At 44.3% G+C, this 23,606-nt stretch overlaps 1 non-coding gene across 1 annotated transcript; it reads left to right on the forward strand.

Moving 5' to 3' along the window:
- Positions 1 to 7,276: 7,276 nt before the first annotated feature.
- On the forward strand, positions 7,277 to 7,415 carry LOC123445812. The gene has a single exon (XR_006631182.1). It is a non-coding gene; the product is annotated as a small nucleolar RNA Z247 (small nucleolar RNA).
- Positions 7,416 to 23,606: the final 16,191 nt, after the last annotated feature.

The raw sequence follows: 23,606 nt of genomic DNA on the forward strand, positions 1-23,606 counted from the left end.
GGTTCGTGAGGCCAGGGCGCCGGCCGGGTATCGTGGGACATTGGTCCCGGTTCGTCTCACCCCTTTTGTCTCGGTTCCAGTCAAGAACCGGGACTAATAGGCCGGCAACCGTTTGTATCCCCTTTAGTCCCGGTTGGTGGATCAAACCGGGACTCATGTGTGGTGGCGAGCGTTCATACAAACGTTCGTATCCTCCTTTAGTCCCGGTTGGTCGAATTAAAAAAAGCAGGAATCGTCGACGTTGGGTTCATTATCCCAGATGGTGTAAATGAATTGACGGTACGAAACTCAATCAAAGAGACCGAGGAGAAATTGCTAAACTCGTTCCTTATACATAAAAAAAGTGGAAATAATATTTCCTTACAACTTCAAGTGAGTGTTGTTGTCTTCTTTGTAAACTCGGTTTCGCTTACTCGATGTTAATTAAGTAATATAATTGAAGAGTTATATATGCGTGCGCAGAGACCACTTTATTCTGCTATCATTGACGTTGGCAGGGCAGTAGTAAATGTCTTAGACTCGAGACATAAAGCCGAATAGGATTATGAGAACATTACTGCAATGCTCAAGAAGTAAGTTCAGTCAATGTACCGAGACCATATCGGCAATGCAACTTTCGTTAATTTCCTGATATGAAGTACTCATTTTCTTTGCCTGGCAGGGTTTGGACGAATTTCGCCAATATGGTTCCCGGTCTAAACAAAGAGTTTCGATTTACACACCCCAAAGGAAGTAGTACTACCTACACTAGTGGAATTCAGGTTTTTGTCGTCAGCTAGCTGACGGCAAAGAGTGTCTTTGCCGTCCGCTGCCAAAAAGCTGACGGCAAAGAACAGGCTGATGGCGTAGAATGTCTTTGCCATGAGTCACTTCTTTGCCGTCAGTGGCTGACGGTAAAGATTAGGACAGCTGACGGCAAAGCTTTGGACTGGGCCCACCTGACCGAGGGAACGCTAGGTCAAACTACAGTACCTTCATTGCCGTCTGCTGGCGGACGGCAAAGAGTCCGGAGGCAGACGACAAAGAGTCTAGACCCTTTGTCGTCAGCCAGCGGACGACAAAGCTGTAGTATTTTGTAACGGCCGTCCCGCCCCCACCCCGACCCTCTCTCTCTCTCTCTCACTCTCTTACTCTCTTCTTCTCTTCCACTCCTCCCCCGACACCCACCGCCGCCGCCGCCACATCGCCCCCGACGCCGCCCCAACACCCCCGGCCCTGCCGCCCACGACGCCACAACTGCCCCTGCTGGTGAGCCCCCACACCCCATCCCTATATATGAATCTAAAAAGAAATTTTAATTCCAACATTTTGTTGAGATTTTCTTGCAATGAATGTATACTACGTACTATATATATACTACGTAGTATATATATTTTGGAATTGCTTGCAGTATATATATTTTGTTGAGATTTGGTTATCCGGAATATGTTGCGATTTATTGATATTATTAGTACATATTATAACCATGTATAGTTTAATTATGACAAAAATAGCATGAACATTCATTCTAGCCAATGAATTAATTTTGGAGGACTCTCTTATATTTAAGGTAGCTAAAAAATCCATAAAGTAAATTCAGTGTGCTCCCTTTTAGTCAATGGAGCATGTCCACCATATCATCGTCATTGTACTAAACATCTTTAGACCATCGGTACCATGGGCTCTAATTACAAAAGATGATAATCTTTACATGTTCATTTTGTATCAGAACATCACCCATCTATTGATTTTATTGATTATATGTATTCAATACATAACAAGATGTGGTATATTGGCTTCAAAAAGATTTTGGCACAAACAATTGTAGCTAAATGAAATTACTTCCTTGTATATTTTATATTTGATCTTAATATGTAGTGGAGTACAACAACCTCACTTTGTACGAGGAGTGGATGTGCAATTTGTCCAACGCGACTATAGTTCATTTAACAGAACATATAGCAAGTTAAATAAATAATTCATCTTATTGCTATGCCTACACAACATCCACCTTGTCGCTGTGTTTTTATCAGATTTACTTGTACCTACCTATCATCTAGTGTGTGTGCATATATATTGCTCCCATCCAACTTGGTTTACACAACCAGGCTAAAGAAGCTAACCGACATGGGCAGCGCTAGGGATTGTTGTAGTAGTTGTTGTAGTTGTTATCGTAGTTGTTGTAGTAGTGGTTGATGTTATTGTAGTTGTTATTTAGTTCTTAGCTTTTCAATTTTTTTATGTTGGAATAATTTCTCTTAATCTTTATCATGGCAGGTCAACATGTGTTGAAAGATGGTGGGCGCGGGTCCAGATCGCTCGACAGGTTCTTCTTCGGCGGCTCACACGAGGGGTGGTACTTCCATTCCACCCCTATCTCTCCGTAGAGCCTTGGAAGACAATCTGATGACACCACCCGTGGGTGCTTCTTCGTCGGCGGCATTGCCCACTGGGAGAGGTGCTAGTCGGGTACGGAAGAAGGGGAAGGTGTAAAGTGTGATCAATACATATTTTTTATGTTTGTGTGTATATAATAAAGTTTTAACAAGAGATAACCTTAAAAACATAGACCGGTGGAAGATCCTACTTGTCTCTTTTGTAGCTGTAAAGAATTAGTCCAACACTTGTTCTTTGACTTTGTGGTTGCTAAAAAACTTTGGGGATTTATCTCTGAAGTGTTTAACAAGCCAGAAATTTCAAGCTTTGATGATGTTATTTCGTTGTGGGTAGTCCTAAGACTAATGCTTTACTAAACATGATGATTGCTGCCTCCTTGTGGAGCATTTGGAAACTGAGGAATGAATTTTGCTTTCAAGGCCGATCTTGGAGAAGTGTGAAATACATTCTTGCCAAGCCAGAGTTTTACCTAAATCAATGGAAAATACTATTCACCTATGCTCAGGCAGTTCTTCTACGAGACTATATCAAGGTGTTGAACAAGAGGCGTGGGGAGTTGCTTCGGATCACGTGGAGATGATGTTGGGGGATCATCGGGGAGCCGAGTAGTCTTCTCTAGTTTTTTCCTTCTTTGGCATGTAATAAAAGCATTCTAAGGCCCAGTTTGTGGTTTGTTGGTTGTTAACATTTCAAGTGCTCGACTTTTGCCTAGCCTATGGTTTGTTTAGTTCTTTTTAGTGGCTTTTGACGGTTTGGAAGACAATGTTGCTTCATTTTAATAAAATGGGGCAGGGGGAAACCCCTTTCATTAAAAAAAGCTATAAATCAAACACTATACGTTGCTACGAACTCACGGGCTGCCAGCTAACACTACCAAATCAATATCACTAGATCTGTTGACAGATATGTTCCCCGTAATGAACAAAATAATATATAAATGATGTAATTATAAGGTAATGTACTTGTTTATAAATTCCTATGTAGTTTTTTTTTCAGGGTATAAATTCCTATATGGTAGTTGATAACACATAAAAACATAGCAACTTGCCTTGTTTAGTTAGAACAACTAGTCGTCAACCCATGCATTCGCACGGGCTAGTTATCTTATTTTATCTTGTTGTTTATGTTATGGTCATATATTGATTAATGATTTTGTTTGAATGTTTACCTAATCAGATAGGTTAAAAACACATGATTTCATATACAGGGAGTATGAGGTTGTAAGCCAAATGTTGGAATCCCAAAGTCCGTCATATAGGGAATTTTGAAAAAGGTAGATATAGTCATGTGATGCACACACTGTTTCCTGCACATATGTTTGTTTTTCTTATTCGGGAAGGATCTAGACCTGCCCAATACACTAATGATTTGCTTAAACATATGGACGTGACCTCTTATACATGTACATATGTCCAAAACATTTTGAGCAAAAATATATTTGGAGAAAAAATTACTTTTGCCTAAAATAATCGTCACATGTAGGCTAATGCATTTTTGTTACTTTGAATATGGAATAATAATATTTCATGCAACATGTGGTTGTAATTTGATGGAGTGGCGCTGAAAATTTTGCGAAGAACCTTCTCCAATTTTGACTATATTAATATATAGAAATATGTTCTTTTACTTCATTTGCAATACTAACGTAAAATATTCGTCAAAAATAGTTCCACACTATCATAGGGCTTCTGTGACTTATTAACATATGATATAAAACTCAAAGATCAAAGTAAGGCTTTGTAACTGTGCTATGTCCAAAATGTCTTCAATTTATCAATAGATAGTGTATTTTGTCTTACGGAAAATATCATGTATAGTACATGAAAGGCGATCATTTTTGCACTCCAGGATAACTAATTAGCACTCCTCGTACTTCTCCTACATATGTAAGTACAAAGTTGATGTATGACCATAATTTGCTTCAAAACTTCCTTTTCTCAGCACTCTGGCACTTTGCCTCGGGATATTTTTTTGTGAACTCGCGAAGTTGTGATTAGATGAATGGGTGAAACAACTTGTCCGACAACCTGCAGCAATCTACAAAATCTGAAGCGTAGTATATTGGTATAGCAGCAAAGAAATAATTAACAGAATCAAAGAAACTGATATGGGCGAGCGTAAAAGATAACAAACTTTTATAGTAAAAATCTGTTATTCTAAATAGTGTAAATAGTGATTCATTCTCTATACTGAGATTGTTCGGAATTACCATCTAAACCATTGGTTAATGTACATAGCAGAAAACTAAAACATTGGTGGCTTTCCATTGATGCTGCAAAAAAAAAAAACTAAAACAAACAAAGAAAATTAGCAAATAAAATAATATTTCAAAGTTTTCTTAGTCGCATATAGGGGATCCAATTTGAAAGCGCGTTCAGCTTGCAAGTTGATAACAAAATACTCTAAGAACAGAGAATGCACACGTACATTAGAACTCCAAGGAAAAAATAAGAGAGCAGTCCACTGGGCACCGTATGAATTTGCTTCAAAACTTCCTTTCCTTAGCACTCGGCAGTTTGTCTTGGCTAGATGCCGGATGCTTTCTATTGTTACCAGCATTTCTTTCCGGATCATTTGATTTCGTGAGGCCTAACAATGTTGTTATGCTTTTTTATAGACGTTTTGATGGTAGTTGGGAGGGCTTGAGAGACGCACCCATGACTTAAACATGCGCTGGTGACTGGCATGTGGACCTTTCCACGCATTTTTATTTTTATTTGAACTTCTATCAACAACCGTGGGAGAGATTAGATAGATATTGATCTCTTTTGGTTTCTTTGAAAAGAAGGAAAGCTAATCGTATCTCTTTTGGTTTATTGTTTTTTAATCTTGACTACTATCCACCTAACTACACGTGAAAATACTGTGGTCCTTTCTAATCTTTTTTTATCTAACTGATTTCATTCCTTTATTCTTCTTTCTATTTTAAGCTGGCTAATCTACACCGTTATAACTCGATTTCACGAGATTAACGATTCCTATTTTTTGATTAACGCGGAAATTTCTTAAGAGTGCCTAATTAGTATAAGTATAGATGTTATAACGTACTATTTGCCTACCCCCTTTCAAATAAATAAAAACTCAGAACTAAATTTTCAAGGTTGATCGACTATTGTTGAATCTGCTTTAGAATCCTTGCTTGTGACTACCAAATCTTAAAAATAATGATCTGTTCCTAAGTGCAACCGGCCGGCTGGTCTCTCAGCCCTCAAAAAAGAATAAAATTGAAAATGGAAAACAAAAAAAGGGGATGTCTGGTGGTGAGATTTTACTTACAAGAGACCAGCTCTCCCATATTGCACCGAGACCGCACTTATAACTCGCATGTCACATGGGTCCACAATACAGCCAGTACCAGGTCAGCGAGACAACAAACTGATGAAGAACCTGTACGTGTAAATAAATTTCTTCTACTTCCTCGTCGCATCTATAAAACCAAGGCGTTCCTTTCCGTTCCCATTTCTCCAGTACCAAGTCTTGCTCTCACACGCATGGACCGCACCAAGAACCTACATCTCACAAGGGAATGCACTTGAAATCCAAACCAGTTCAAAATCTTTCGGTCCATCAATTGCAAAATAGTTATTTGGTTGATGTGTGTTCCCTGGCCATCAGGTGTAGGAGTAGGAGGCATCGGTAGATTTGGAGCCACGTCTCCCAACAGCCATAGCTTGCATTGGTTGCTACTCGCTAACGACGTTTCCTTGTTGTGGCCTTGTGGGCCAATGCTCTCGTGCCATCGGTCGCCTATATCGTTTGCCCCCTACTTAAGTACCACGATAGGCAATTACGACAGCCAAGCGCACTAGTATGAGGAAACTAGCATGATCACTCGTGCAACGTTAACCGGTAGATGCACCGACAACTTCAGGTCACGAGATCAATCCTAGCGGAAATGCACAGTAAGCAAGGACGTTGCTACCATGATAAACGCAACGCACAACGATATTAACGCCTCTTCTGCTCTTCGGCAATGAGATGAGCAGATCTTTAAATATTGTTCCATCTATTTTTGCCAGATCAAGATCCACCTTTAATTTACTTGAATACTCTAGCTGTGTGGGTTGCATACACAACTCATTACACCGAGGCCAGGTTTACAGTTCTCTGTCCTCCCGATACAATGCTTGACTGAACAAAGTTCTTTTTTAAAAACAAATGAGTTTCTGTTATATCTGTTAAACTATATGCTTGTGTCGTAACGTGACGGTTGTCATGATAGGTGTATGTGTGCGTCTGTTGTGTTTAACCTCGGCAGGTTGTTGGCATAGATATGATCTTATTTCTTGTATAGCTTGGATTAGGGGTCAAGACTTGCAACAGCCCGCCATATCTTATACATCGTTGATCTAGATAACATGCACGCGTCCCTGCTAACGAAGCATACGATTCCACCAATTCTTTCATGGTAATCAGAGTAGGCCTCGAAATCATCCATGGCAAGCTCTTCCACTTCCTTCACCTCCTCTCCATTTGTGCACACCGCAACAAAGAAGCTTACGAGAGGGAACGAGGCACTATGACGCGTGATCGTGCTGTCGGCGATCAGGGGGGCTCAGATGGCAGAATTCCTCGACCGTGCCACCCATGACCATTGAGGTCACCGCCGATGACGGCAAAAAAAAGTCCAAGGCTCCGAACTCGGAGTTTGCCACGTCATCAGCAGGTATTCTCCTACCTGCTGACCTCGTTACCATGCGAGATGGCGATCCAGTTGGCGATTTGCCACACCGTAGCAGAGCTATGGAACACCGTTCAAGGGATGATGGCCTCACAAACGAGTGCGAGGACCATCAACGTTCGGATCGCATTGGCAAATCTTCAGAAAGGCAACAGAAACATCACCGAGTACGTTGGTAAGATCAGAACTTTGTGTGATGAATTAATGGCTTCAAGAAAGAAGGTTGATGAGGAGGACATTATCTCCCACATCCTTGCCGGACACGATGAGGAGTTCGACCCAGTGGTCTCGACCATGTGCTCTAGGGTCGAGCTGGTCACGGTTCCGGAGCTGTACTCACAGCTGCTAAGCTTTGAGACTCGTATGAGTCTACGAGGGGAACCGGCGGCGGCATGGAAAGGAGGGAGAAGATGCGTGGGAGCCAGAGGGGATTAGGTTTTGGAGTGGCGAAGGAAAAGAAAATGAGGAAGGCTTCGCGGGCTAGGGCAAAATGAGCGCCGCTACGAAAATTTCATGCATGCGCGCGTTGATCGCAGGTCGGCCCATTTATCTACTGCCGGTCGGTCGGGATTGTTCGCCGACCGACCATTCATTGTTGATAGGAGTATTGTCGACCCACAATTGGATGGTACATATTTTGGCATTCTCGACAGACTATCGGTCGCCGAACATGAGTTTTCCCGACCAATAATCAGTTAGAAGTTTTCCTAACCAACAGTTGGTCACCAATAGTTATTTTTCTAAACACACATCTGTAGGGAATATGGTATCGTGGTGTAGTGAAAAGAGGAGCTTCTATACGTTAACATCAACACCACATCTAGCATAACAAGTCATTTTTAGAAAAATATCAATCAAATGATCTACATTGTGCCATGCAATGAAGCTGAACACAACACTCCTCACATGGTAAAAAAATGTCTTAAACACATCAAGTAGATCTTAGTTTGTAAGAGATAGTTACTTGAATCATTGAAGTTGATTTCAATTACTCCCTCTATCCATATATATAGGGTCTAATGTGTTTTTCGATGCTAGCTTTGACCATATGCTAGAGCAATAATATATGACATGCAAGTTACACAAAGCATATCTTCAAATTCGTACGTGAAAGGAGCTTTCATTAATATAATTTCTATATTATACATTTCATATACTATATTAATCTTATCAATAGTCAAAGGCAATCTCGAAAAATGCATTAGGTCCTATATATATATGGATGGAGGGAGTACTTATCATTGTAACATACTATAATTTCTATGCATATAAATTTTGACATTCATTGTGCTTATATTTGCAACTGGTAAAAGTATATTTATGGCCCGTGGCAACGCATGAACATTACACTAGTGTATCCTTGTTAATAAGATTTTAGACATAAGCCCTATAAACAAAAAGGAAGGAGTAACTGGATAAGCCACAACTAAACAAACAACGGGCCCGCTAGTTAATAGAATGGTTGGCGGCTTGCACATCGCGACATTGATCAAGGGTATGCAAGTGGCTTTTGTCCTTTCTGCTACAGTTAATTCACACATCTTCAATCTTTAAATAGCATACCTTTTTCCTATGGTTCTTCAGTCTTCACTCGTTTCTCGGACGTCACACACGCACTCCTCCATTATTCCGAAACAAAAAACTCATACCGTTATGCAGTTAAATTTGTATGTGCTCTAAATATTTTCAACAAAAAATGGCACTAGTAAATGCCGCCCACTGCACGATAGGAGTAGGAGGGATCAGAAAGTTGGGAAAGATATGCTGGCCTTGCTTTGAATTTCGGGAAGGCTAAGCAGGATGCTTTCCGTTTGTGAGATCCCGATGAAACATTATCTATGGCTGCCATCGAACAAAGTTGGGTCTTAGACAAGTATTTCAGGCGACACCAATCCAGCCGTTCTACAAGAATAACTGGTCCTTGCTTTGTCGGATACGGTGTTGTTGCGATATGTGAGACGGAGCATATTGTTGACCTGATGGAGACCCGGATCCACGTTGATGGATGTGCACAGGTGGCAATAGCAAACAAATAAGACGCGGGCAAGCAGACTCGCAAAGTTCCTGCCTAACTCGGGCGTTCGTTTGCTTTGTGATTTGTGCAAGAAAGCAGAGTCACGAACGCGTATCTGTCCGCTGCAGTGTCATTAGCAGATGCTCTCTAGTCCTGTCCTGTCCGTGAGTTGAAATGTGTTGGACGAAATAAGCCGCGGCGACAAGCCAGACGGTCGCGCGTATGGGCACACGCTGGACGTGTCAGGCGCGTCGGATCCTTGACGTACTAGTGTATGGGCTATGTCCGACTAGTGTATGGATACAGTCTGACTAATGTTCAAGTAGTGTATGTGCGCGTGTGTAGGTTAGTTGGTTAGCAGACGGGTTAGTTGGCTGCGGCCCCTTAGTGCGTGCGTGCGTGAGCCAGCGCGGGTGTGCGCGGGGCTGCATGCGTTAGTTGGCGAGGGTCAAGGGGAGTAGACCGGGTCGGGCGCGCGGAGAGGCCGCGGCGATCGCGTGCTGCGCGAAGCGCTCAGGACGTGGTGAGTGGGGGGTACGAGTGCATGTGAGGCGAGGCCTGGCATGTCAGTGCTCGTGGGTATATAACCCCTCTCCCCTGTGTAGCTCGCTGAGGTGTGTGGTTTCAAGTTCATGCTCGAGGAAGAAGCCGTTCGTGCGGCTGGGCGTATGTGCGCCGGCAAAACACCACTTGTGTCCCTGTGTCCTTCGTCTTCCTCTTGTTGTTAGAGCGTGAGAGAGAGAGACAGCAAGGACAGGGACTCGACCCCAATATTTGGTATCAGAGCCACGTTGAGGGAGAAGCTCGTCGGAGATGGCGCTCGTCCCATACGCCGGCTGGTCGGGGAGCATCATGTCAACGCCGTCCCTGATGCTCACTGTTGATAACTACACCACGTGGGCAATCAAGGTGGAGGCGGACCTGGACGCCGCCGGGCTGTGGGAGGCGGTGGAGCCGCCGGAGGACGGGGCGGCGGTCGTGATCGCCAAGAAGGACAAGCCGGCGCGGGCGTACCTGTTCCACGCGCTCTCTGAGGATCTTCGGCTGCAGGTTGCGTCCAAGAAGACGGCGGCGGAGGTCTGGGCAAGCCTCAAGGCGAGGTTCGTCGGGGCGGACCGAGTCCGGGCGGCGAGGCTGGGAACTCTTCGAGGAGAGTTCGAGCTTCTGCGCATGTAGGAGGACGACACGCTGAACTCGTTCGCTGGGAAGCTCGGTGGCATGGCGGCACGCCTCGCGATGCTGGGATCGACGCTGGAAGACAACGCGTTGGTGAAGAAACTACTCGACTCCGTGCCGGACCGTCTGCACGCGGTGGTGGCCGGAATCGAGCAGTTCTGTGATGTCTCCACCATGGCATTCGAGGAGGCGTTGGGTCGTCTGAAGGCATTCGACGAGCGGCTACGACGATGCGGACAAGCGGGCGGCGAGCGGGCGGACGGCCAGCTCATGCTCACGGCAGAGCAGTGGCGAGCGCGGGAGCATCGGCGAGGCGGTGCACGGGATGACGACAATAGAGTGGTGTCGAACAGCCGTGGGAACCGACGCGGGCACTGCTACAACTGCAACGAGCGCGGCCACTTCAAGAGGGACTGCCCTCAGCGGAGGAAGGAGCCGACGGCGGAGCAAGCACTGTTGGCGGACTTCGACTTCGAGAACGTCGGGCTCCTCTGAGCCACGGCTTAGGGGGTGAATGTTGGACGAAATAAGTCGCTGCGACAAGCCAGACACGTCGGGCGCGCGTATGGACGCACGCTGGGCGTGTCGGGCGCGTCGGGTCCGCGGCGTACGTGTGTGTGGGCAATGTCCAACTAGTGTATGGGCAATGTCCGACTAATGTCCAAGTAGTGTATGTGCGCGTGTGTTGGTTAGTTGGTTAGCAGCCGGGTTAGTTGCATGTGGCCGCTTAGTGCGTGCGTGCATGAGCCAACGCGGGTGTGCGCGGGGCTGCATTCGTTAGTTGGCGAGGCTCAAGGGGAGTAGACCGCGTCGGGCGCGCGGAGAGGCCGCGGCGATCGCGTGCTGCGCGGAGCGCTCGGGACGTGGTAAGTGGGGGAACGAATGCGTGTGAGGCGAGGCTTGGCATGTTAGTGCTCGTGGGTATATAACACCTCTCCCCTGTGTAGCTCGCTGAGGTGTGTGGTTTCGAGTTCGTGCTCGAGGAAGAAGCCGTTCTTGCGGCTGGGCGTATGTGCGCCGGCAAAACACCACTTGTGTCCCTGTGTCCTTCTTCTTCCTTCAGTCTTCCTCTTGTCGTTGGAGCATGAGAGAGAGAGACAGCAAGGACACGGACTCGATCCCAACCAATTTTTCCTATAGCACGAGGCTTTCTTGCTTTTTTTTATGAGAAAAACTTTTAATCTATTCATCTTCAATCATGGTAGTACAACGAAAACTAGAAATAACAAAAAAATACATCCAGATTTGAAGACCATCTAACGATGACTATAATCCATGAAGCAAAGTTTGTTTGGCTTTGGTATGAGGTTTATGTCATCTACTTGAGGGTAATTTGCTATTGTTCTATAAAACTCTGTGCTTGGAACCCCAACACGAGTCTACAAGAAAAGTTGTGTGGTAGACATCAGCATGCAAAAAAATAATGAGAAGAAAAAACCTAAATGTCATTATGCCTACATGCATGCAAGTATATTAAATAAGTTGCTACTACTAGAAAACACCATTAATTTTTATCTCCATTACTGTTAGTGACCTTATATAGATGCAAAATGTATTCTCCATAGTGGCCTTATATATGGGAATGGAGGGAGTATACTACTTGTGCAGATGCACTAATGAACACATACACATAAATTGACACATAATTTATTCAATAATACCATTATGATTCATAAAAATGAATTATTATTGAAGAATGAATAGGATCCTAGATTCTCCATTGCGGAGGGGGTCTGTTGGGGAACGTCGCATGGGAAACAAAAATTTCCTACGCGCACGAAGACCTATCATGGTGATGTCCATCTACGAGAGGGGATGGGTGATCTACGTACCCTTGTAGACCGTACAGCAGAAGCGTTAGTGAACGCGGTTGATGTAGTGGAACGTCCTCACGTCCCTCGATCCGCCCCGCGAACAATCCCGCGATCAGTCCCACGATCTAGTACCGAACGGACGGCACCTCCGCGTTCAGCACACGTACAGCTCGACGATGACCTCGGCCTTCTTGATCCAGCAAGAGAGATGGAGAGGTAGAAGAGTTCTTCGGCAGCGTGACGGCGCTCCGGAGGTTGGTGATGATCTTGTCTCAGCAGGGCTCCGCCCGAGCTCCGCAGAAACGCGATCTAGAGGTAAAACCGTGGAGATATGTGGTCGGGCTGCCGTGGAAAAGTTGTCTCAAATCAGCCCTAATACCTCAGTATATATAGGAGGGAGGGAGAGGGAAGAGGCAGCCTCAAACCCTCAAGGTTTGGCCGAAATTGGAGGTGGAGGAGTCCTACTCCAATCCTACTTGGAGTAGGATTCCACCTTCCCACTTGGAAACTCTTTCCACCTTGTGTTTTTTCCTTATCAAACCTTATGGGCCTTAGTGGGAACTTATTCCAGCCCACTAGGGGCTGGTTTATCTCTTCCCATAGCACATGAGACCCCTTGGGGCATGACACCCCTCCCGATGGTCCCCGGCACCCCTCCCGGCACTCCCGGTACACTACCGATGAGCCCGAAACTTTTCCGGTGACCAAAACAGGACTTCCTATATACCATTCTTTACCTCCGGACCATTCCGGAGCTCCTCGTGACGTCCTGTATCTCATCCGGGACTCCGAACAACATTCGGTAACCAACCATATAACTCAAATACGCATAAAACAACGTCGAACCTTAAGTGTGCAGACCCTGCGGGTTCGAGAACTATGTAGACATGACCCGAGAGACTCCTCGGTCAATATCCAATAGCGGGACCTGGATGCCCATATTGGATCCTACATATTCTACGAAGATCTTATCGTTTGAACCTCAGTGCCAAGGATTCATATAATCCCGTATGTCGTTCCCTTTGTCCTTCGGCTTGTTACTTGCCCGAGATTCGATCGTCAATATCCGCATACCTATTTCAATCTCGTTTACCGGCAAGTCTCTTTACTCGTTCCGTAATACAAGATCCCGTAACTTACACTAAGTCACATTGCTTGCAAGGCTTGTGTGTGATGTTGTATTACCGAGTGGGCCCCGAGATACCTCTCCGTCACACGGAGTGACAAATCCCAGTCTCGATCCATACTAACTCAACGAACACCTTCGGAGATACCTGTAGAGCATCTTTATAGTCACCCAGTTACGTTGCGACGTTTGATACACACAAAGCATTCCTCCGGTGTCCGTGAGTTATATGATCTCATGGTCATAAGAACAAATACTTGACACGCAGAAAACAGTAGCAACAAAATGACACGATCAACATGCTACGTCTATTAGTTTGGGTCTAGTCCATCACATGATTCTCCTAATGATGTGATCCCGTTATCAAGTGACAACACTTGCCTATGGCCAGGAAACCTTGACCATCTTTGATCAACGAGCTAGTCAACTAGAGGCTTACTAGGGACAGTGTTTTGTCTATGTATCCACACAAGTATTGTGTTTCCAATCAATACAATTATAGCATGGATAATAAACGATTATCATGAACTAATAAATATAATAATAACTAATTTATTATTGCCTCTAGGGCATATTTCCAACAGGGTCGACGTTCAGGTACGTCGATGTGACAGCTTCCGGTAGAGTCGGGCAGCGTCGGGTGTCTTGGGGGATCGAGAAAACTGGGAAGGAGGTGAACGAGCGGTGTTGAGAAGGGGGATGCACTACTAGGAAAAACCTTATAGGCAGGACCTCACTAGTAGCGCTGAAAAAAGAAAACCCTGCTACTAATTAGCAGTAGTGTTGATCCAGTTAAGCGCTACTACTAACACCTTAGCAGTAGCGCTGCTTATTAAAAACGCACTACTACTATGTGGGATCAGATGATGCCACCGACGGTAGCTGTAGTAGCAGCGTTGCCAAAAATCCAGCGCTACTGCTAAGTGTTTAGCGGTAGCGCTTTGTTTTGCAGCACCGCTGCTGCTGCTAGTTGGCCCCACTTAATAGTAGTGCTCGCACGTGACAAGCACTACTACTAATAGCATAGCAGCAGGGATTTCTGGTTTGCAGCGCTACTGCTAGTTGCGGCTGGTGCCACCTTTTTACCCCCTCCCCCTCCTCTCCCCACTTTGACCTCTCTCCCCCTCCTTTCCCCTCTCCACTCTCCACACGATTGTTGTTCTTCTTCTCTCTTCCTCCTACCTCTCTTCTCTCCTCATTAATGTCCCCCTCCACCATAACTCTACTTCATAAATGGCCTCTCTCACATCTCTCTTTGTCCTACATCTCTTCCTCTCCCCATTATATTAATGCCCCCTCCACCATAACTCCCTCTCCATTAGTTAGATAGCTAGATTCACCTATCCTCCCCAACAACTAGATCTAGCTAGCTATTTAGCCATCCACGTGTGCTCTTTCGATCGGTCTCTCTCATCACACTAGTAGAAAAAGGGCCTTTTGTCCCGGTTCGTAAGGGCCTTCTGTCGCGGTTTCGGGACCGGGACTAAAATGTTGTTACTAATGCCCTTGGCCTTTAGTCCCGGTTCTTACACGAACCGAGACAGATGGGCCTCCACGTGGCCGGTGCGGCGAGCCCTGGCAGGGGGGCCTTTAGTCCCGGTTGGTGACACCAACCAGGACCAAAAGGCATCCATGCGTCAGCATTTCAGGTGATGGGTTTTTTTGAAGGGGGGGTTAGGGGGTTTTAGGGGGTTAATTTAGGTGTTCCATATATTGTGTTAGCTAGCTAATGAATAGAGAGAAGTGTCCTCTCTTATCTCCGTGCTTGGTCGACGCTGCATACTATACGTATAGAGAGGACTAGACACGCTAGCTAGTAAGCAAATGAAGGAAACAGAAGATCGTCATGAACATATGCATACAAAGAGAAGTGATATCGACCACCTCTCCTTCTCTGAGAGATTGGTCGAACTACAAGTTCTCGTATATCTATCTGACGCTACTGGCTACATATATACAATATAATTATCTCTTACAATATAATCTCCTAATTAAAATTCAACTGATTCGGTTTCACATGGTATTCTCTGTCTTTAGCGATCACGTGGTCAATAAAGAATGCCGCCAATTCCTCTTGAATTCCTCACATACGATCTGCTGGTAGGAGTTCATTCCGCATCCAATATATCTAATTTGAAGAAGGGGGTCAATACATATATATGAATAAATGAAACTAAACACAAATGATGGTAATAAAATAAAATTGTGAATATTATTATTTACGCATGTCATATTATTTGTCAGAGTAGCCCTGCTCACAAGTCACGTGGCGGATGGACTCGCAAATGTAGTATCCACAGTAATCATTCCCTGGTTCCTACCACAACCACTTTACAAGAAATAGAGGTCAAGCAAACTGATAGTTAGCAAGCATGCTAAATGGTATTGATGAAACCAGCGCTTGAATCACTAGGAGATGCATGGAACATGCTACTATAGTACTTACTTTCGGGTGTCTAAATTGCAGCTTCTTCGGCAGTCCCGGAGTTTCTGCGGTGAAATTTTTCCAAACCCTGTCAGACAAAGAAAACAATTACTTGATATCAGAAATGAACAAACTTGCCGATATGGTGCGATAATGATCGATTTAACTTACTTCTCTAGAATTCCAGTCATGTCCGCATACTCGTTGGGATCTTTTTGTCTCGAGTCTAAGACGGTTACTAGTCCCTGCTCAAGCTTAATCTCTAGGAGAATATAGTGGAAGCTGCGCACGCATGCATAACTCATCAAGTACATTACTATAACCTTGACTAATAAGGGAAACCGAATATGCACAAGACAGTAACACTCACTGGAATTCGTAAGGGAAGAGTATTATAGCTTTGTTTTTATTCAATACAAACGATTGTAGCAGGTTGGCCTCGGTATCTTTGGCCTGAGATTTAATCATAAATGCATCTACGAGATTTGTGTTAATGAACCCAATATCACCGATTTGTCTTTTATTCAATTCGACGATCTTCAATCTGCATATAATATAGTGAGGATAATTAAAAATACATGCAATGAAAGAGCTGACCTATATATAGAGACTTAATGACAGAAGTAGTACTACTTACAGGCAGTAGCAAGTGATCATTAATTTATTGAGGGCCTTTAGATTGAAAAACGGGAAGAACTCCTCAAATGGAACCATCAACAGTTCAAGTCCAACGAGGTCATGCTCCTTTCTAACTCTCAGCATCAAAATATTACTCCCCCAGACTCTTTGCAAGTTTTCATGTACCAATCATGGAATCTTCGCATCATCGTTGTTAGAGATCTTTCATCTTTGACGAGAGGCTTCCCGTACACGTATTTGTGTTCGTCCACCTCCAATAAATCAAAATGTGCATCATCGGGCAGGTAATCTGCAGGATTGGTACCGTGCAACAAGATCCCCAGATGATTAGCGACGATATCGCTAGACACCTTGAGCGGGGGGAACGATTGGTTCGCTTGTTCGCCGAGCTGGGCAACTTTTTTCCCAGCTCATCGGTCTGCTAACCTTTGATCACTGACAGTACTTCCCGACCGCTGCGCTTTGATAAATGACTTTGTAATAATGCGCTCATAGTTGCCTTTCGTCGGAGACTTTGGTGATTTCTTCAGGGCAGCCAGAGTACACTTTGTTTTTACCGGATCTATCTTCTCCTCCGGAGGTGGATGATTTTTTGCTTTCACCCCTTCAAAGAAGTTCTTCACTTCGGCTTCCACGATCTTCTCGTTTTCCTCCGGGCTCCTCTCGTATGGTAACTTCTCTAGAGGCTTCAGAGAAGGACCGTATTTGTATTGCCTGCCTCTAGCTGTACTGCTACACATCGGAGCAAACGGAGCGGCTGCGACTGTCTTTCCTTTCTTACCAGGCGGAGGAGCCAGAGCGGCGGCCGGTCTCTTCTGCCCTTGTTGACGAGGCGGAGAAGCAGGAGGCAGCTGGCTGCTCGGGCACGCCGGCGTAGGCCGAGGGCCGTCGCGCGCCGGAGAAGGAGGCTGAGTGCCCTGATCACTCGCCGGAGGAGGCGGAGGAGGAGGCGGGCCCTGACTCGCCGGAGGAAGAGAGGAGGCGAAGGCATCCAGTTCGGAAGGTGGATGAGCTCCTTCCGCTATAGGCATGCAGTCTTTAGAGAAGAACCCAGCCGAATCTCCCCTTCACCCGTATTTGATCCACCATCACCCTAGCATATCCTTCTGGAATCGGCTGGCCGTGGTAGGTTGAACCAGGTTCATTAGGTATAACAGAATGTCATCCATTGCGTCATAAGGTGTCAATGTTGAGACTGTGTGATAGCATCCACGGGGTAGCACATGAAGACAGGCTCCAGCTGCTGAGTCTGCTCGGTGGAAGCCACGCTCCTTCTCCGCTGAGATGGCGGGGTAGCTTTAGGGGAAGCTTCGGCGGGTCGTTTGCTGCGATCTGCTTTTCGTTCCTCTAGCCCTTGTACCCTTTTGTGCAGCACCTGCAGTTGGATATGCTCCGCTTTCTTCCTCCTCTCCTGGGTTTTATAACCCCGTGCGTCCGGAAACCCAGCCTTCCACGGAAGGGAGCCTGGCGTGCCTCGTGTCCGTCCAGGGTGCTCAGGATTCCCGAGGGCCATTGTGAGCTCGTCATTCTCTCTGTCTGGAATGGACGCCCCTTCCTGTGTTGCGGCGATATAGTGTTGAAGCTTCCTGACAGGTATTCGCAGTTGCTCTTCCGTCCAAATGTACTCCCCTGATACAGGGTCCAAGGTTCCGCCAACCCCGAAGAACCAAGTCCGGCAACGGTCTGGCCATCTCAATGTCTCTGGTTCGACCCCTTTAGCAATCAGTTCATTCTCAGCCTTGTCCCACAAAGGTCGGGCTTTGAGGTAACCACCTGACCCCGTGCGATGGTGATGCTTCTTCTTCGCAGCATTTTTCTTGTTTGTCGCTGACATCTTCTTACTCTTTTCCGATGTCTTGTGGGCCACAAATGCGGGCCATTGATCTCTGATCTTCTCAAACCGTCCGGTGAATTCTGGTGTCTCTTCTTTGTCGACAAACGTTTTCAGCTCATTCTTCCACCTCCTGAATAGTTCTGCCATCTTCTTAAGAGCATGAGACTTGATCAATTCTTCTTTAACTGGCTTCTCTAGATCCTCCTCTGGCGGTATGGTGAAATTTTCCTTAAGCGTTGTCCAAAGATCTTCTTTCTGTTTATTGGAGACATAAGACGTCGGCACCTCATGGTCTTCCTTCTTTGGCTTTAACCATTGCTGGATACTGATCGGGATCTTGTCCCTAACAAGAACCCCGCACTGAGCATGAAATGCATCTCTTGTCAGGATGGGTTCAATCGGCTTGCCATCGCGCGCGATTGCTGTGATATCAAACCTTTCATCCGAGCGCAACTTTTTCTTCAGGCCTCGTTTCTTTACCGAAGTTGAGGTCGATCCAGAGGGCTAGAGAAAAAAGAAGAAAGACGAGAGTTAATTAATATGTGTACATACGAAAACAATGAATGCATCAATTAACTAGTCAGCACGGGTTTAACTAATATATATATACCTGGCCGGACTCGGTTCGATCAACGGAGCCGTCATGAACGCCCTCTTCTTCACCCGGTCCTTCCAGATCATCATGAACGCCCTCTTCTTCACCTGGTCCTTCGAGATCATCATGAACATAGCCCTCTTCTTCACCCGGTCCTTCCAGATCATCGGTGTCTCTGAGGAACGACGCAACGACATCACTTCCTTGTGCGATTATCTCCCCCAACATCGCTTCTGTTGCTTCGTCTAGGGAGTGATCCATAGTTTCTGCAAATATTTACAACATGTCAATCATTATTAAAACATGGTACAGATGGATATATATTAGTGGCAAACGTAGAACTAGCTAGCTAATCACAATAAGGAATCATGTTAGTGGCCTCGACGCTGCTTCTCTAGGGTTTGGGGTGGCCTAGACAATGCTTCAAGGGTTTGGGGTGGCCTCGACACAAAGCTTGAAGGGTTTGGGGTGGCCTCGACGACAACGCTCTTTTAACTTGGTAAATTTGGGTGGCCTCAAGAGAGTTTGTCAGGTAGGGGCGCGACGGGAGGTGGTAGGAGACCAACATCGTTTTTTCTCTATGGTTTGGGTGTCCTCGACAGTTTTGGTCGAGCAAGAGGGACGAGGGGGGTGCTCCCGTGGTATAAGTTATCACGGTCGAGAGTGGGTATATATATCGACCGCCCCTCATGTCGAAGTTATCCGGGAGGGGGTTATATCAACAACGACGCGACATACATATACATGGGAAAATAATGTTATCGGGGAGGGGGTATATCGGTACCCCCCCCCCCCTCATGTTGAAGTTCGATCCGGAGGGGGTATATCGACAACGACATACCCGATAAAAAATACGAAGACAAAAGAAGAAATAAAAAAGAGGAGAAGAAGAAAGGAATAGAAGAGAAGCAATCAAAGAAAAAAAAGAAGAAAAAAAGAGAAGAAGAAAGGAATAGAGGAGAACGAAGAAAAAAATAGAAACTTTCTATTTTGTTCTTCTTTCTCCTCTATTCCTTTCTTCTTCTCCTCTTCTTTTTCTTCTTTTTTCCTCTTCTTATTTATTTCTCCTCTTCTTCCTCTCCTATTCTTCTCCTTTCTTCCTCTTCTTATTTTCCTTTTTCTCCTCTCATTCTTTTTCTTCTTCTTCGTTATCTTCCTAGCTATATATAATACTTTTCTAAAAATGTAACTTTTGCATATATAAAACTTTTTCTTCTTCTTCCTTCTTCCTTCTTCCTTCTCTTCCTTCTTTTCCTAAATATATAAAACTTTTCTAAAAATGAAACTAACCTAAAATGTACTAAATCAGAGAACATATATAGATAAAACTAACCTAAAATGTACCCAAATGTACTAAAAATCTAACTTTTATATGCACAGAGAACATACATACATATATACATTTTTATAAAAATGCAAGAAACAAATCATCATTTATATGAACAAAGAAGAGGACAGGGTGGGCGGCGCCGGCCTAACCAAGGAGAGGCATGGCGCCGCGTCGGTGTAGAGGGCGGCGACGGCGGCGTGGTCGGGGCAGGGGCGACGGCGATCGACGGGGCAAAGGGCGGCGACGGCGGCGACGGGGCGGGTAGGGGCGCGGTAGAGGCACGGCGAGGGCGCGCGGCGTGGTCGAGGGGCAGGGGCGACGACGGCGTGGTCGGGCCGGGCAACGGCGTCGTGGTCGGGGGCAGGGGCGACGACGGCGAGCTCGGGCAGCCTGGCGGCATCGTCGGAGAATCGAAGAAACTGATGAAATTTTCATAACTGCTGGCTTATATAGCAAAGCCATTGGTACCGGTTCGTGGCACCAACCGGTACCAATGCCCCCTTTAGTCCCGGTTGATGGCACCAACCGGGACCAAAGGCCTTTGGTCCCGGTTGGTGGCACCAACCAGGACTAAAGGGTGGGCATTGGTACCGGTTGGTGCCACGAACCGGTACCAAAGGCCCCTGTGTTACCCGCGTCGCGGCCAAAGTTTAGTCCCACCTCGCTAGTTGAGAGGGACGCGCAGTGGTTTATAAGCCCCACTGCCGCACCCCTCTCGAGCTCCTCTCCACTATAGGCTTACGGGCCTACTTGCTAATGCTTTGCCTAATGGGCCTTCTCGGCCTACTACGGGCCTGAATCCTGTCCCATGGATGGGTTTCTAGTCGTATTCAGGCCGTGGTGGCCTAGTTGGTGGCCAATTTTTTTTATTTTTTCCTAGTTTTTTTTGTATTTTTTGCTTTATTTATATTATTCCCATGAACATCTATTTTTTAAAAGATTTTCCATTTTTTTGTTTTGTTTTTTGCTTTATTTTTGTTTTGTTTATTTTTTTAGTTAGCTTATTTTGTTTTGTTTCTCCTTACAACAAAATACTTATTTTTTTATTTTATTTCTTGTTTGTAATTACTTTTTTTTTATTTTGTGATAATTCTTTTTGCCGTTAAGACCATGAAATTGAAAAGCATTTGAAATGAACTCTGAAAAGGTTCCAAGTTGGCATGGTATCATCATTTCACCCACATAGCATGTGCGAGAAAGTTGAGAGGGTTACGGCAAAAACTGGATGCACTTTGTGTACAAAACGGACAATCTCTTTCGAAGTATGATGGTTTCATACGGAAACTCGTCTATTACAAAGGGATTTCATTTTTTAAAACTTATTTAAAATCCATAGTTTTTCTGTGTTCAAAATGCACCATTCAAAGCCACATTATCAATTTACAACCCTTTGTAACTTCATTTGTTATTTTTCATGCATTTATTGATTATTTTAAGCTATAAGACCATGAAATTGAAAAGCATTTCAAATGAACTCTGAAAAGGTTTCAAGTTGGCATGGTATCATCATTTCACACATAGCATGTGCGAGAAAGTTGAGAGGGTTACGGCAAAAACTGGATGCACTTCGTGTACAAAACGGACAATCTCTTTCGAAGTATCAGGGTTTCATACGTAAACTCGTCTGTTACAAAGGGATTTCATTTTTTTGCACTTATTTGAAATCCATAGTTTTTCTGTGTTCAAAATGCACCATTCAAAGCCACACCATCAATTTACAACCCTTTCTGACTTCATTTGTTATTTTTCATGCATTTATTGATTATTATGAGCTATAAGACCATGAAATTGAAAAGCATTTGAAATGAACTCTGAAAAGGTTCCAAGTTGACATGGTATCATCATTTCACCCACATAGCATGTGCGAGAAAGTTGAGAGGGTTACGGCAAAAACTGGATGCACTTCGTATACAAAACGGACAATCTCTTTCGAAGTATGAGGGTTTCATACGGAAACTCGTCTGTTACAAAGGGATTTCATTTTTTTAAACTTATTTGAAATCCACAATTTTTCTGTGTTCAAAATGCACCATTCAAAGCCACATCATCAATTTACAACCCTTTCTAACTTCATTTGTTATTTTTCATGCATTTACTAATTATTTTGAGCTATAAGACCATGAAATTGAAAAGCATTTGAAATGAACTCTGAAAAGGTTCCAAGTTGGCATCGTATCATCATTTCATCCACATAGCATGCGCAAGAAAGTTGAGAGGGTTACGACAAAAACTGCATGCACTTCGTGTACAAAACAAACAATCTCTTTTGAAGTATCAGGGTTTCATAAGGAAACTCGTCTGTTACAAAGGGATTTCATTTTTTTGAACTTATTTGAACTCCATAGTTTTTTTGTGTTCAAAATGCACCATTCAAAGCCACATCATCAATTTACAATCCTTTCTAACTGCATTTATTATTCTTCATGCATTTACTGATTATTTCGAGCTATAAGACCATGAAATTGAAAAGCTTTTGAAATGAACTCTGAAATGGTTCCAAGTTCGCATGGTATCATCATTTCACCCACATAGCATGTGCGAGAAAGTTGAGAGGGTTACGGCAAAAACTGGATGCACTTCGTGTACAAAACAGACAATCTCTTTCGAAGTATCAGGGTTTCATACGGAAACTCATCTGTTACAAAGGGATTTCATTTTTTGAACTTATTTTAACTCCATAGTTTGTCTGTGTTCAAAATGAACCATTCAAAGCCACGTCATCAATTTACAACCCTTGTCGACTCGGGCATTAGTCCCGGTTCGTAATGTACTCCAAAGTGTGTCGGTCACCGTACATCCATTGGTGGTTCATCTCTATTATGAAATTAAGTATATATCAAAAAACTATTACAGAACAAAATGAATATAGAAATGACCAAATTAATACAAGTTCATCATCACATTAAAATCAAAGCACAATAGTGATCAAATGTTATTATTGAAAAATAAATACTTAGAGTTCTCTCATAAAACAACATACAACTATGTAAAACATTTAAATGCAACAACAAACGCGATCAAAGTCGCAAGTAAGGTAACAATTGACCCAACAGCATAATGATACCAAGCCTCTTTATCAATGGCATATTTTCTAATATTCCTAATCTTCAAGTGCATTTCATCCATCTTCAAGTGCATTGCATCCATCTTCAACCGCATCGCATTGATCTTCATCTTGCGATCGTCAATGACCTCGGCAACATGCAACTCCATTTCCATATTCGTATCCTCAATTATTTTCAATTTTTCCTTCAAGTATTTGTTTTCTTTTTCAACCGAAGTTAACTTCTCGAGAAGCATTTCTAGGTGGGTTGGAATTTCCGGTTCACATACCTCCTCGATTAAAAATATATGTCACGTTGGTCATCATAATTGTCATAAACAATAAATGAACCAAATAGTTATAAAAAGATAATATATACCACATCTGAATCATAGACAGGACGAGGGCCGACGGGGGCGGATACCAAAACCATCGCACTATATAATAACAAGGAATAATAAAAGTAAGAAAATTAGACAAGTATCTATCTGAAGTCAGAATTTTTTTCTTTCAGAAAGAAGATAAGAACAAGAGGCTCACCACGGTGGTGCCG

Source organism: Hordeum vulgare, chromosome 3H (genome assembly GCF_904849725.1).
Source record: "Hordeum vulgare subsp. vulgare chromosome 3H, MorexV3_pseudomolecules_assembly, whole genome shotgun sequence".
NCBI classification, from domain to species: Eukaryota; Viridiplantae; Streptophyta; class Magnoliopsida; order Poales; family Poaceae; genus Hordeum; species Hordeum vulgare.